Genomic DNA, 10,350 nt, shown 5'->3' with positions numbered 1-10,350 from the left:
CTCATGGGTTTTTCTACTGTTAAATTGATAGGGGTCTTTCCTGCTAGTACTATCCCCTGAATAAGAATGAAGTTCTGTACATTGACAGGGCTTTTCAGAGGCTGGGAAGTAGCTTTTAGTCTGAGGAGCCCCCAATGCCGGAATAGGGTGGACTTTAAGCCTGGTGTGTGGGAAACTTCTTTAGCAGCCATGATTCTCTTCAGGTCATTTGTTAATTGTTTTTGTTTGTTGTTTTTTGTTTTCAGGGAAGAATCCCCTGGTAAGGAGGGAGAGCAGAGAAGGGAAAAGGGAGCTAACTGGCTCAGGTTTTCTGTAAATAGACTTTTAAAAGTCATAAGACTTACTATAAAAGAGCCCCAACTAAGTCTAAACTTAATCAGTATCATTACTCTTCCCTTGAATAAAATGAAGACTAGATTGCTTTAACATTTATTTCCCTCTTCAAAGCTTAGATTTATGCGTATGATTTAATTTACACAGTATAACACAATATTATATAATGTATAAAGTAAACCCCAGCCACTGTGCATGTCTTTTCTTTTCTTTTCTTTTTTTTTCTTTTTGAGATGGAGTTTCGCTCTCGTTATCCAGGCTGGAGTGCAATGGCGCGATCTTGGCTCACCGCAACCTCCACCTCCTGGGTTCAGGCAATTCTCCTGCCTCAGCCTCCTGAGTAGCTGGGATTACAGGCACATGCCCCGTGCCCAGCTAATTTTTTGTATTTTTAGTAGAGACGGGGTTTCACCATGTTGACCAGGATGGTCTAGATCTCTTGACCTCGTTTTCCACCCGCCTTGGCCTCCCAAAGTGCTGGGATTACAGGCGTGAGCCACCGCGTGCAGCCGCATGTCTTTTATCTGCAAAATTTCATAATCATCCCTCTATGATTTAGTTTCATTAACCCTTGATCCTTTACGCCTGCTGACTCAAGTCCTGGAGTTTTCTGCCCGGCAGATTATCTCCCTTTTATGCTTGTGTGGCATCTTCCTCCTTTTACAGGAGAACATGCTTCCAGCCTTTTTCCATGGAGTAGAAATTTGTTGAAATCTCTTGCTCGCTAGTTGTCCCTCTTCCATTCTTTTCAGTGTTCAGGGTTTGCTACCTTTTCAAACATTGTAACCATTTTTTGTGGGGTTTCAGTAGGCGGTGAAGATGAATGTGTGCTTAGTTTTTATCCTGAACCAGGAGTCTTAAAATATAAACTGTTGAGGATTTTAACAATTACAAAGTTATAAAGGAAGTAATTATAATGAATAATTTATTTTCTTGGTACAGTATATTAAAATAGTTTTTCACTCTGGCCTTTAAGTGAAATTTCTAAGTTTTAGTGAAGATTTTTTTGGTCAAGTAACATGACAGATGTCAAAATAAATTGCTTTACTGTTAGTCTCATTTGACAAAACCCTGCAGCCAGGTTCTCTCAGGGTGGCTTCATGGCCTGTGATATCCTCAAAGACCAGCCCTTGCTGTCGTTCCACTCAGCCATCCTTTGCTTGTTGGTGATGTCTCTCCTTACGGTTACCAAGTCCATACATTCAGTATCCAAGAGCAGTTGTGGAAGGGATTCTTTTCATGCCTGGTAAGGGAGAATAAAATGAGAGGCAATCCCAACACATTTGTTTTGTGTTACACTGGCAGCTCTGGGCCCCCTGCCCACCCTGGAGGCTGAGAACATAGATGCCAATGGGAAGCTGACTGCACCAAGACGAAGGGTGGGTGATGGGCTTTTGGGGAGGTCACTAGCAGGGGCAGCCCCAGTTTGATGTTTCCCCTTGTCTTTTTCTACCACTTTGACAAAGGACTTTTGTTCCCTTTAACATTTTTTAAATTTATTATTGTTTTTTATTTTTTTCTTCAACTTTTAAAAAGTTCAGGAATCCATGTATAGCATGTGCAGGTTTGTTACATAGGTAAACATGTACCATGCTAGTTTGCTGCACAGACCATCCCGTCACCTAGGTGTTAAGCCCAGCATCCATTAACTATTCTTCCTGATGCTCTCCCTCCCCCAGTACCTCCCTCCTATAGGCCTGGGTGTATGTTGTTTTCCCCCATGTGTCCATGTGTTCTCATCATTCAGCTCCCACTTACAAGTTAGAACACGTGGAGTTTGGTTTTCTGTTTCTGCATTAGTTTGCTGAAGATAATGCTTCCAACTCTATCCATGTCCCTGCAAAAGACATGATCTTGTTCCTATTTATGGCTGCATAGTATTCCATGGTGTGTATGTACCACATTTTCTTTTTTTTTTTTTTAATTTTTTATTGGATTTTCGGTTTTGGGGTACATGAGCAGAGCATGCAAGACAGTTGCGTAGGTACGCACATAGCAGTGTGCTTTGCTTTGCTTCTCCCCTTCACCCACATTTGGCATTTCTCCCCAGGCTATCCCTCCCCACCTCCCCCTCCCACTGGACCGTCCCTTTTCCCCCCAATAGACCCCAGTGTTAAGTACTCCCCTTTCTGTGTCCATGTGTTCTCATTTTTCATCACCCGCCTATGAGTGAGAATATGCGGTGTTTCATTTTCTGTTCTTGTGTCAGTTTGCTGAGGATGATATTCTCCAGATTCATCCATGTCCCTACAAATGACACGAACTCATCATTTCTGATTGCTGCATAATATTCCATGGTGTATATGTGCCACATTTTTCCAATCCAGTCTATTATCAATGGGCATTTGGGTTGATTCCAGGTCTTTGCTATTGTAAACAGTGCTGCAATGAACATTCGTGTACATGTGTCCTTATAGTAGAACGATTTATAGTCTTTTGGAAATATACCCAGTAATGGGATTGCTGGGTCAAATGGAATTTCTATTTCTAAAGCCTTGAGGAATCGCCACACTGTCTTCCACAATGGTTGAACTAATTTACACTCCCACCAACAGTGTAAAAGTGTTCCTTTTTCTCCACATCCTCTCCAGCATCTGTTGTCTCCAGATTTTTTAATGATCGCCATTCTAACTGGCGTGAGATGGTATCTCAGTGTGGTTTTGATTTGCATCTCTCTGATGACCAGTGATGATGAGCATTTTTTTCATATGATTGTTGGCCTCATATATGTCTTCTTTCGTAAAGTGTCTGTTCATATCCTTTGCCCACTTTTGAATGGGCTTGTTTGTTTTTTTCCTGTAAATCTGTTTGAGTTCTTTGTAAATTCTGGATATCAGCCCTTTTGTCAGATGTGTAAACTGCAAAAATTTTTTCCCATTCTGTTGGTTGCTGATCCACTCTAGTGACTGTTTCTTTTGCTGTGCAGAAGCTGTGGAGTTTGATTAGGTCCCATTTGTCTATTTTGGCTTTTGTTGCCAATGCTTTTGGTGTTTTGTTCATGAAGTCCTTGCCTACTCATATGTCCTGGATAGTTTTGCCTAGATTTCCTTCTAGGGTTTTTATCGTGCCAGGTCTTATGTTTAAGTCTTTAATCCATCTGGAGTTAATTTTAGTGTAAGGTGTCAGGAAGGGGTCCAGTTTCTGCTTTCTGCACATGGCTAGCCAGTTTTCCCAACACCATTTGTTAAACAGGGAATCCTTTCCCCATTGCTGGTTTTTGTCAGGTTTATCAAAGATTGTATAGTTGTAGATATGTTGTGTTGCCTCCGGTGTCTCTGTTTTGTTCCATTGGTCTATATCTCTGTTTTGGTACCAGTACCATGCTGTTTTGATTACTGTAGCCTTGTAGTATAGATTCAAATCTGGTAGTGTGATGCCCCCCGCTGTGTTCTTTTGGCTTAGAATTGACTTGGCTATGCGGACTCTCTTTTGGTTCCATATGAAGTTCATGGTGGTTTTTTCCAGTTCTGTTAAGAAAGTCAATGGTAGCTTGATGGGGATAGCATTGATTCTGTAAATTACTTTGGGCAGTATAGGCATTTTCACAATATTAATTCTTCCTAACCATGAACATGGAATGTTTCTGCATCTGTTTGTGTCCTCTCTGATTTCGTTGAGCAGTGGTTTGTAGTTCTCCTTGAAGAGGTCCCTTATGTTCCTTGTGAGTTGTATTCCAAGGTATTTTATTCTTTTTGTAGCAATTGTGAATGGCAGTTCATTCTTGATTTGGCTCTCTTTAAGTCTGTTATTGGTGTAGACGAATGCTTGTGATTTTTGCACATTGATTTTATATCCTGAGACTTTGCTGAAGCTGCTAATCAGTTTCAGGAGTTTTTGGGCTGAGGCGATGGGGTCTTCTAGGTATACTATCATGTCATCTGCAAATAGAGACAATTTGGCTTCCACCTTTCCTATCTGAATGCCCTTTATTTCTTTTTCTTGCCTGATTGCTCTGGCTAGAACTTCCAGTACTATATTGAATAGGAGTGGTGAAAGAGGGTATCCTTGTCTAGTGCCAGATTTCAAAGGGAACGCTTCCAGTTTTTGCCCATTCAGTATGATATTGGCTGTGGTTTGTCATAAATAGCTTTTATTACTTTGAGATACATTCCATCGATACCGGGTTTCTTGAGGGTTTTTAGCATAAAGGGCTGTTGAATTTTGTCAAATGCCTTCTCTGCGTCAATTGAGATAATCATGTGGTTTTTGTTTTTGGTTCTGTTTATGTGGTGAATTACGTTTATAGACTTGCGTATGTTGAAACAGCCTTGCATCCCTGGGATGAATCCTACTTGATCATGATGAATAAGTTTTTTGATTTGCTGTTGCAATCGGCTTGCCAATATTTTATTGAAGATTTTTGCATCTATGTTCATCATGGATATTGGCCTGAAGTTTTCTTTTCTTGTTGGGTCTCTGCTGGGTTTTGGTATCAGAATGATGTTGGTCTTGTAAAATGATTTGGGAAGGCTTCCCTCTTTTTGGATTGTTTGAAATAGTTTTAGAAGGAATGGTACCAGCTCCTCTTTGTGTGTCTGGTAGAATTCGGCTGTGAATCCGTCTGGACCTGGGCTTTTATTGAGTGGTAGGCTCTTAATTGCTGCCTCGACTTTGGACCTTGTTATTGGTCTATTCATAGTTTCAGCTTCCTCCTGATTTAGGCTTGGGAGGACACAGGAGTCCAGGAATTTATTCATTTCTTCCAGGTTTACTAGTTTATGTGCATAGAGTTGTTTATAATATTCTCTGATGATGGTTTGAATTTCTGTGGAATCTGTGGTGATTTCCCCTTTATCATTTTTTATTGCATCTATTTGGTTGTTCTCTCTTTTATTTTTAATCAATCTGGCTAGTGGTCTGTCTATTTTGTTGATCTTTTCAAAAAACCAGCTCTTGGATTTATTGATTTTTTGAAGGGTTTTTCGTGTCTCAATCTCCTTCAGTTCAGCTCTGATCTTAGTTATTTCTTGTCTTCTGCTGGGTTTTGAGTTTTTTTGATCTTGCTCCTCTAGCTCTTTCAATTTTGATGATAGGGTGTCAATTTTGGATCTCTCCATTCTCCTCATATGGGCACTTATTGCTATATACTTTCCTCTAGAGACTGCTTTAAATGTGTCCCAGAGGTTCTGGCATGTTGTGTCTTCGTTCTCATTGGTTTCGAAGAACTTCTTTATTTCTGTCTTCATTTCATTGTTTACCCAGTCAACATTCAAGAGCCAGTTGTTCAGTTTCCATGAAGCTGTGCGCTTCTGGGTTGGTTTCTGTATTCTGAGTTCTAACTTGATTGCACTATGGTCTGAGAGGCTGTTTGTTATGATTTCAGTTGTTTTGCATTTGTTGAGCAGTGCTTTACTTCCAATTATGTGGTCAATTTTCGAGTAGGTGTGATGTGGTGCTGAGAAGAATGTGTATTCTGTGGATTTGGGGTGGAGAGTTCTGTAAATGTCTATCAGGTTTGCTTGCTCCAGGTCTGAGTTCAAGCCCTGGATATCCTTGTTGATTTTCTGTCTGGTTGATCTGTCTAATATTGACAGTGGAGTGTTAAAGTCTCCCACTATTATTGTGTGGGAGTCTAAGTCTCTTTGTAAGTCCTTAAGAACTTGCCTTATGTATCTGGGTGCTCCTGCATTGGGTCCATATATGTTCAGGATCGTTAGCTCTTCTTGTTGTATCGATCCTTTTACCATTATGTAATGGCCTTCTTTGTCTCTTTTGATCTTTGTTGCTTTAAAGTCTATTTTATCAGAGATGAGAACTGCAACTCCTGCTTTTTTTTGCTCTCCATTTGCTTGGTAAATCTTCCTCCATCCCTTTATTTTGAGCCTTTGTGTATCCTTGCATGTGAGATGGGTTTCCTGGATATAGCACACTGATGGGTTGATTTGATTTTTATCCAATTTGCCAGTCTGTGTCTTTTGATTGGTGCATTTAGTCCATTTATATTTAGGGTTAATATTGTTATGTGTGAATTTGATACTGCCATTTTGATGCAAAGAGGCTGTTTTGCCTGTTAGTTGTTGTAGATTCTTCATTATGTTGATGCTCTTTAGCATTTAGTGTGATTTTGGAATGGCTGGTACTGGTTGTTTTTTTCTATGTGTAGTGCCTCTTTTAGGAGCTCTTGTAAAGCAGGCCTGGTGGTGACAAAATCTCTGAGTACTTGCTTGTTCGCAAAGGATTTTATTTTTCCTTCACTTCTGAAGCTCAGTTTGGCTGGATATGAAATTCTGGGTTGAAAGTTCTTTTCTTTAAGAATGTTGAATATTGGCCCCCACTCTCTTCTGGCTTGTAGTGTTTCTGCCGAGAGATCTGCTGTGAGTCTGATGGGCTTCCCTTTGTGGGTGCCCCGACCTTTCTCTCTGGCTGCCTTTAGTATTTTCTCCTTTATTTCAACCTTGTTGAATCTGACGATTATGTGCCTTGTGGTTGCTCTTCTTGCGGAATATCTTTGTGGTGTTCTCTGTATTTCCTGTATTTGAGCATTGGCCTGTCTTGCTAGGTGGGGGAAATTTTCCTTTCTATTCAATAAAGAGTGCTGGGATAAGTGGCTAGCCATATGTAGAAGACTGAAACCGGACCCCTTCCTCACACCATTTACAAAAATTAACTCAAGATGGAATAAAGACTTAAATGTAAAACTCAAAACTATAAAAATCCTGGAATACAATGTAGGCAATACCATTCTGAACATAGAGATAGACAAAGATTTTATGATGAAGGTACCAAAATCAAAAATTGACAAATGGGACCTAAGTAAACTAAAAAGCTCTGTACAGCAAAAAGAAACTATCAACAGAATAAACAGACAACCAACAGAATGAGAGAAATCTTTTTGCCAACCACAGCTGGCAAAAGTCTAATATTCAGCATTTATAAGCAACATAAACCAATTTATAAGAAAAAACAAACATTATAAAGTGAAAAGTCATAGACACTTTTTTTTACAATAAAATATTATAATATTTTATCATGAAGAAATGAATATTCCTAGAAAGTGTTCAACTTTTTTAAAATTGCATTTTAGGTTTTGGGGTACATGTGAAGAACATGCAAGATAGTTGCATAGGTACACACGTGGCAGTATGATTTGCTGCCTTCCTCCCCTTCACCTATATCTGGCATTTCTCCCCCTGCTATCTCTCCCCAACTCCCCATTCCATGCTGTCCCTCCCGTGTTCCCTCCAACAGACCCCAGTGTGTAGTGCTCCCCTCCCTGTGTCCATGTGTTCTCATTGTTCAACACCTGCCTATGAGTGAGAACATGTGGTATTTCATTTTCTGTTCTTTTGTCAGTTTGCTGAGAATGATGGTCTCCAGGTTCATCCACGTCCCTACAAAGGTCACGAACTCATCATTTTTGATGGCTGCATAATATTCCACAGTGTATATATGCCACATTTTCCCTGAACAGACACTTTTCAAAAGAAGACATACATGTGGCCAAGAAGCATATGAGAAAAAGCCCAATGTCACTGATCATTAGAGAAGTGCAAATCAAAACCACAATGAGATGCTGTCTCTCACCAGTCAGAATGGCTATTACCAAAAAGTAAAAAAATAACAGATGCTGCAATATTTTGGAGTAAAAGGAATACCTATGTCCTGTTGGTGGGAGGATAAATTAGTTCCACCATTGATGAAAACTGTGTGACAATTTCTCAAAGACCTAAAAGGAGAACTACCATTCAACTTAGGAATCACATTACTGGGTATATACCCAAAGGAATATAAATCATTCAGTCATAAAGACACATGCACGTGTATTTTCACTACAGCACTATTCACAATAGCAGAGATGGAATCAATCTAAATGCCTATCGGTGGTAGACTGAATAAAGAATATTTGGTATGTATACATCATGGAATGGTATGCAGTTAGGAAAAAGAATAATATTATGTCCTTTGCAAAAACCTAGGTGGAGCTGAAGGTCTTTATCCTTAGCAAACTAACACAGAAACAGAAAACCAAACACCACATGTTCTCAATTATAAGTGGAAGCTAAATGATGTGAACAGATATAGGGGAAAAACATACCCTGGGCCCTACTGGAGGGTGGAGATTGGAAAGAGAAAGAGGATCAGGAAAAATAGCTACTGGCTACTAGGCTCAATACCTGTTGGAAATTAATGTTGAGCTCTAAAACTGTTTTCCACGGTGTTGAGATATAACTTCCCCATGTCATACTATGTGTTGTTTCCCATGTTTTCATAAGATGATGGATTGGGGGTGTTGCAAGCATTGGGAAAAGAAAACTGAGGTGGCTTAATGTTGCTGTGTTTCAGCAGTTGAATGTTTTTATTATTTATCTGTGTTTTTCTTTGTATGATTATTTGGTTAGTATTTAATATCATGTAGTGCTCTGTCTTCTCCCAAAAAGACGTGTATTTAACTTAGGAAAGAAATGTAAAGTTTGGTAAATACAATGGGTCATGAAGGTGCAGTGAGACTGACTCCATCCTACATTCAGGGATAGGCCATCCCTCTTTAAAAGAGACACTATCTTTGCACCATAGTACCACACAGGGGTAGAGCTTCCCTGAACCAGCTGGGGATTGTTACCTAGACCCAATGTTGTTTATTGTTAAATCTTGTGGCTTGAAACATCTACTAATTGAATTGGATATCTTAGTCTAGGTTACTATTTTTGACATATATAAGTGAATAAAATGCAGGATATATATTTTAATTTTTAAAAATTTACCACTTTATTTCAAGTTATTCTACCAAAAGTGAGGTTATGGCACATAAAATCTTGTATTATGTGGTGGTTTTCTTTTTTCAGATGGAATTTGTCTATGTCACCCATGCTGAAGTACAGTGGTGCGATCTTGGCTCACTGCAACCTCCGCCTCCTGGCTTCAAGCAATTCTCTTGCTTCAGCCTTCCTGAGTAGCTGGGACAGCAGGTGTGTGCCACACACCCAGTGAATTTTTTGTATTTTTAGTAGAGACAGAGTTTTACTGTGTAAGCCAAGATGATCTCGATCTTCTGACCTCATCATCCACTCACCTCAGCCTCCCAAAGTGCTGGTGTTACAGGATTGAGCCACCTCACTGGCTCAGTTTTCTTTTACATAAGGCTTTTCATTTGCTGAAACCATAGATTCTAAGTTGCTCTATCCAAGTGATAATTAGAAGAATGTGATGGGGCCGGGTTCGGTGGCTCATGCCTGTAATCCCAGCACTTTGGGAGACCGAGGCAGGTGGATCACGAGGTCAAGGGATCAAGACCATCCTGGTCAACATGGTGAAACCCCGTCTCTTCTAAAAATACAAAAAAAAAAAAAAAATAGCTAACCATGGTGGCGCATGCCTGTAATCCCAGCTACTCAGGAGGATGAGGCAGGAGAATTGCCTGAACCCGGGAGGCGGAGGTTGCGGTGAGCTGAGATCGTGTCGTATCACTCCAGCCTGGGTAACAAGAGCGAAACTCCGTCTTAAAAAAAAAAAAAAGAAAAGAAAAATGTGATGTACTTAGTGCATAAATTTTAGAAAATTTCCCTTACTACTATTGTTAGTTTGATTGAATGTGTGTGTAATTTTAAAAAAATGTAAACTGAATAAATATGTATTGAATCTACATAGGTATTGAAAATGTAAGTTGACATCACAGAGTACCCTTAGTTCATGGCAATGCTTTCTCTGAAAGCAACTGCAGAAATTTACTCTCTCTTCTTTCTAGTTTGTAAGAACTTGGAGGCCACAGGGGAAAGGGAGTTCTTTGGATACCAGATAAGGCATGAAGCAGATGTGGTTACAGTAATTCTGGTATAATTCATTGTAAGGTGATGATCTCTAGGAACGTCATCACCGTGGAGAAACCTGAAAGCTCCCAGCAGCCAGCAACGAATGAAAGGTGTGGGCGGGACTGCCAACAGGGTGGGGCCTGGTGAGCCAGTGCCTGGGCTCCCGCTTCACAGTGCGCGTGGGGGCGCATCACGGGGGAGACTCTGATTGGTTCCTCTGGTTGGAACCTGGGCACGAGGTTGGAACTCTGGTGGTTGGTAGGGCAACCTC

Source organism: Callithrix jacchus, chromosome 14, assembly GCF_049354715.1.
Source record: "Callithrix jacchus isolate 240 chromosome 14, calJac240_pri, whole genome shotgun sequence".
NCBI lineage: Eukaryota > Metazoa > Chordata > Mammalia > Primates > Cebidae > Callithrix > Callithrix jacchus.
Note: the sequence above shows the minus strand (reverse complement) of the source record.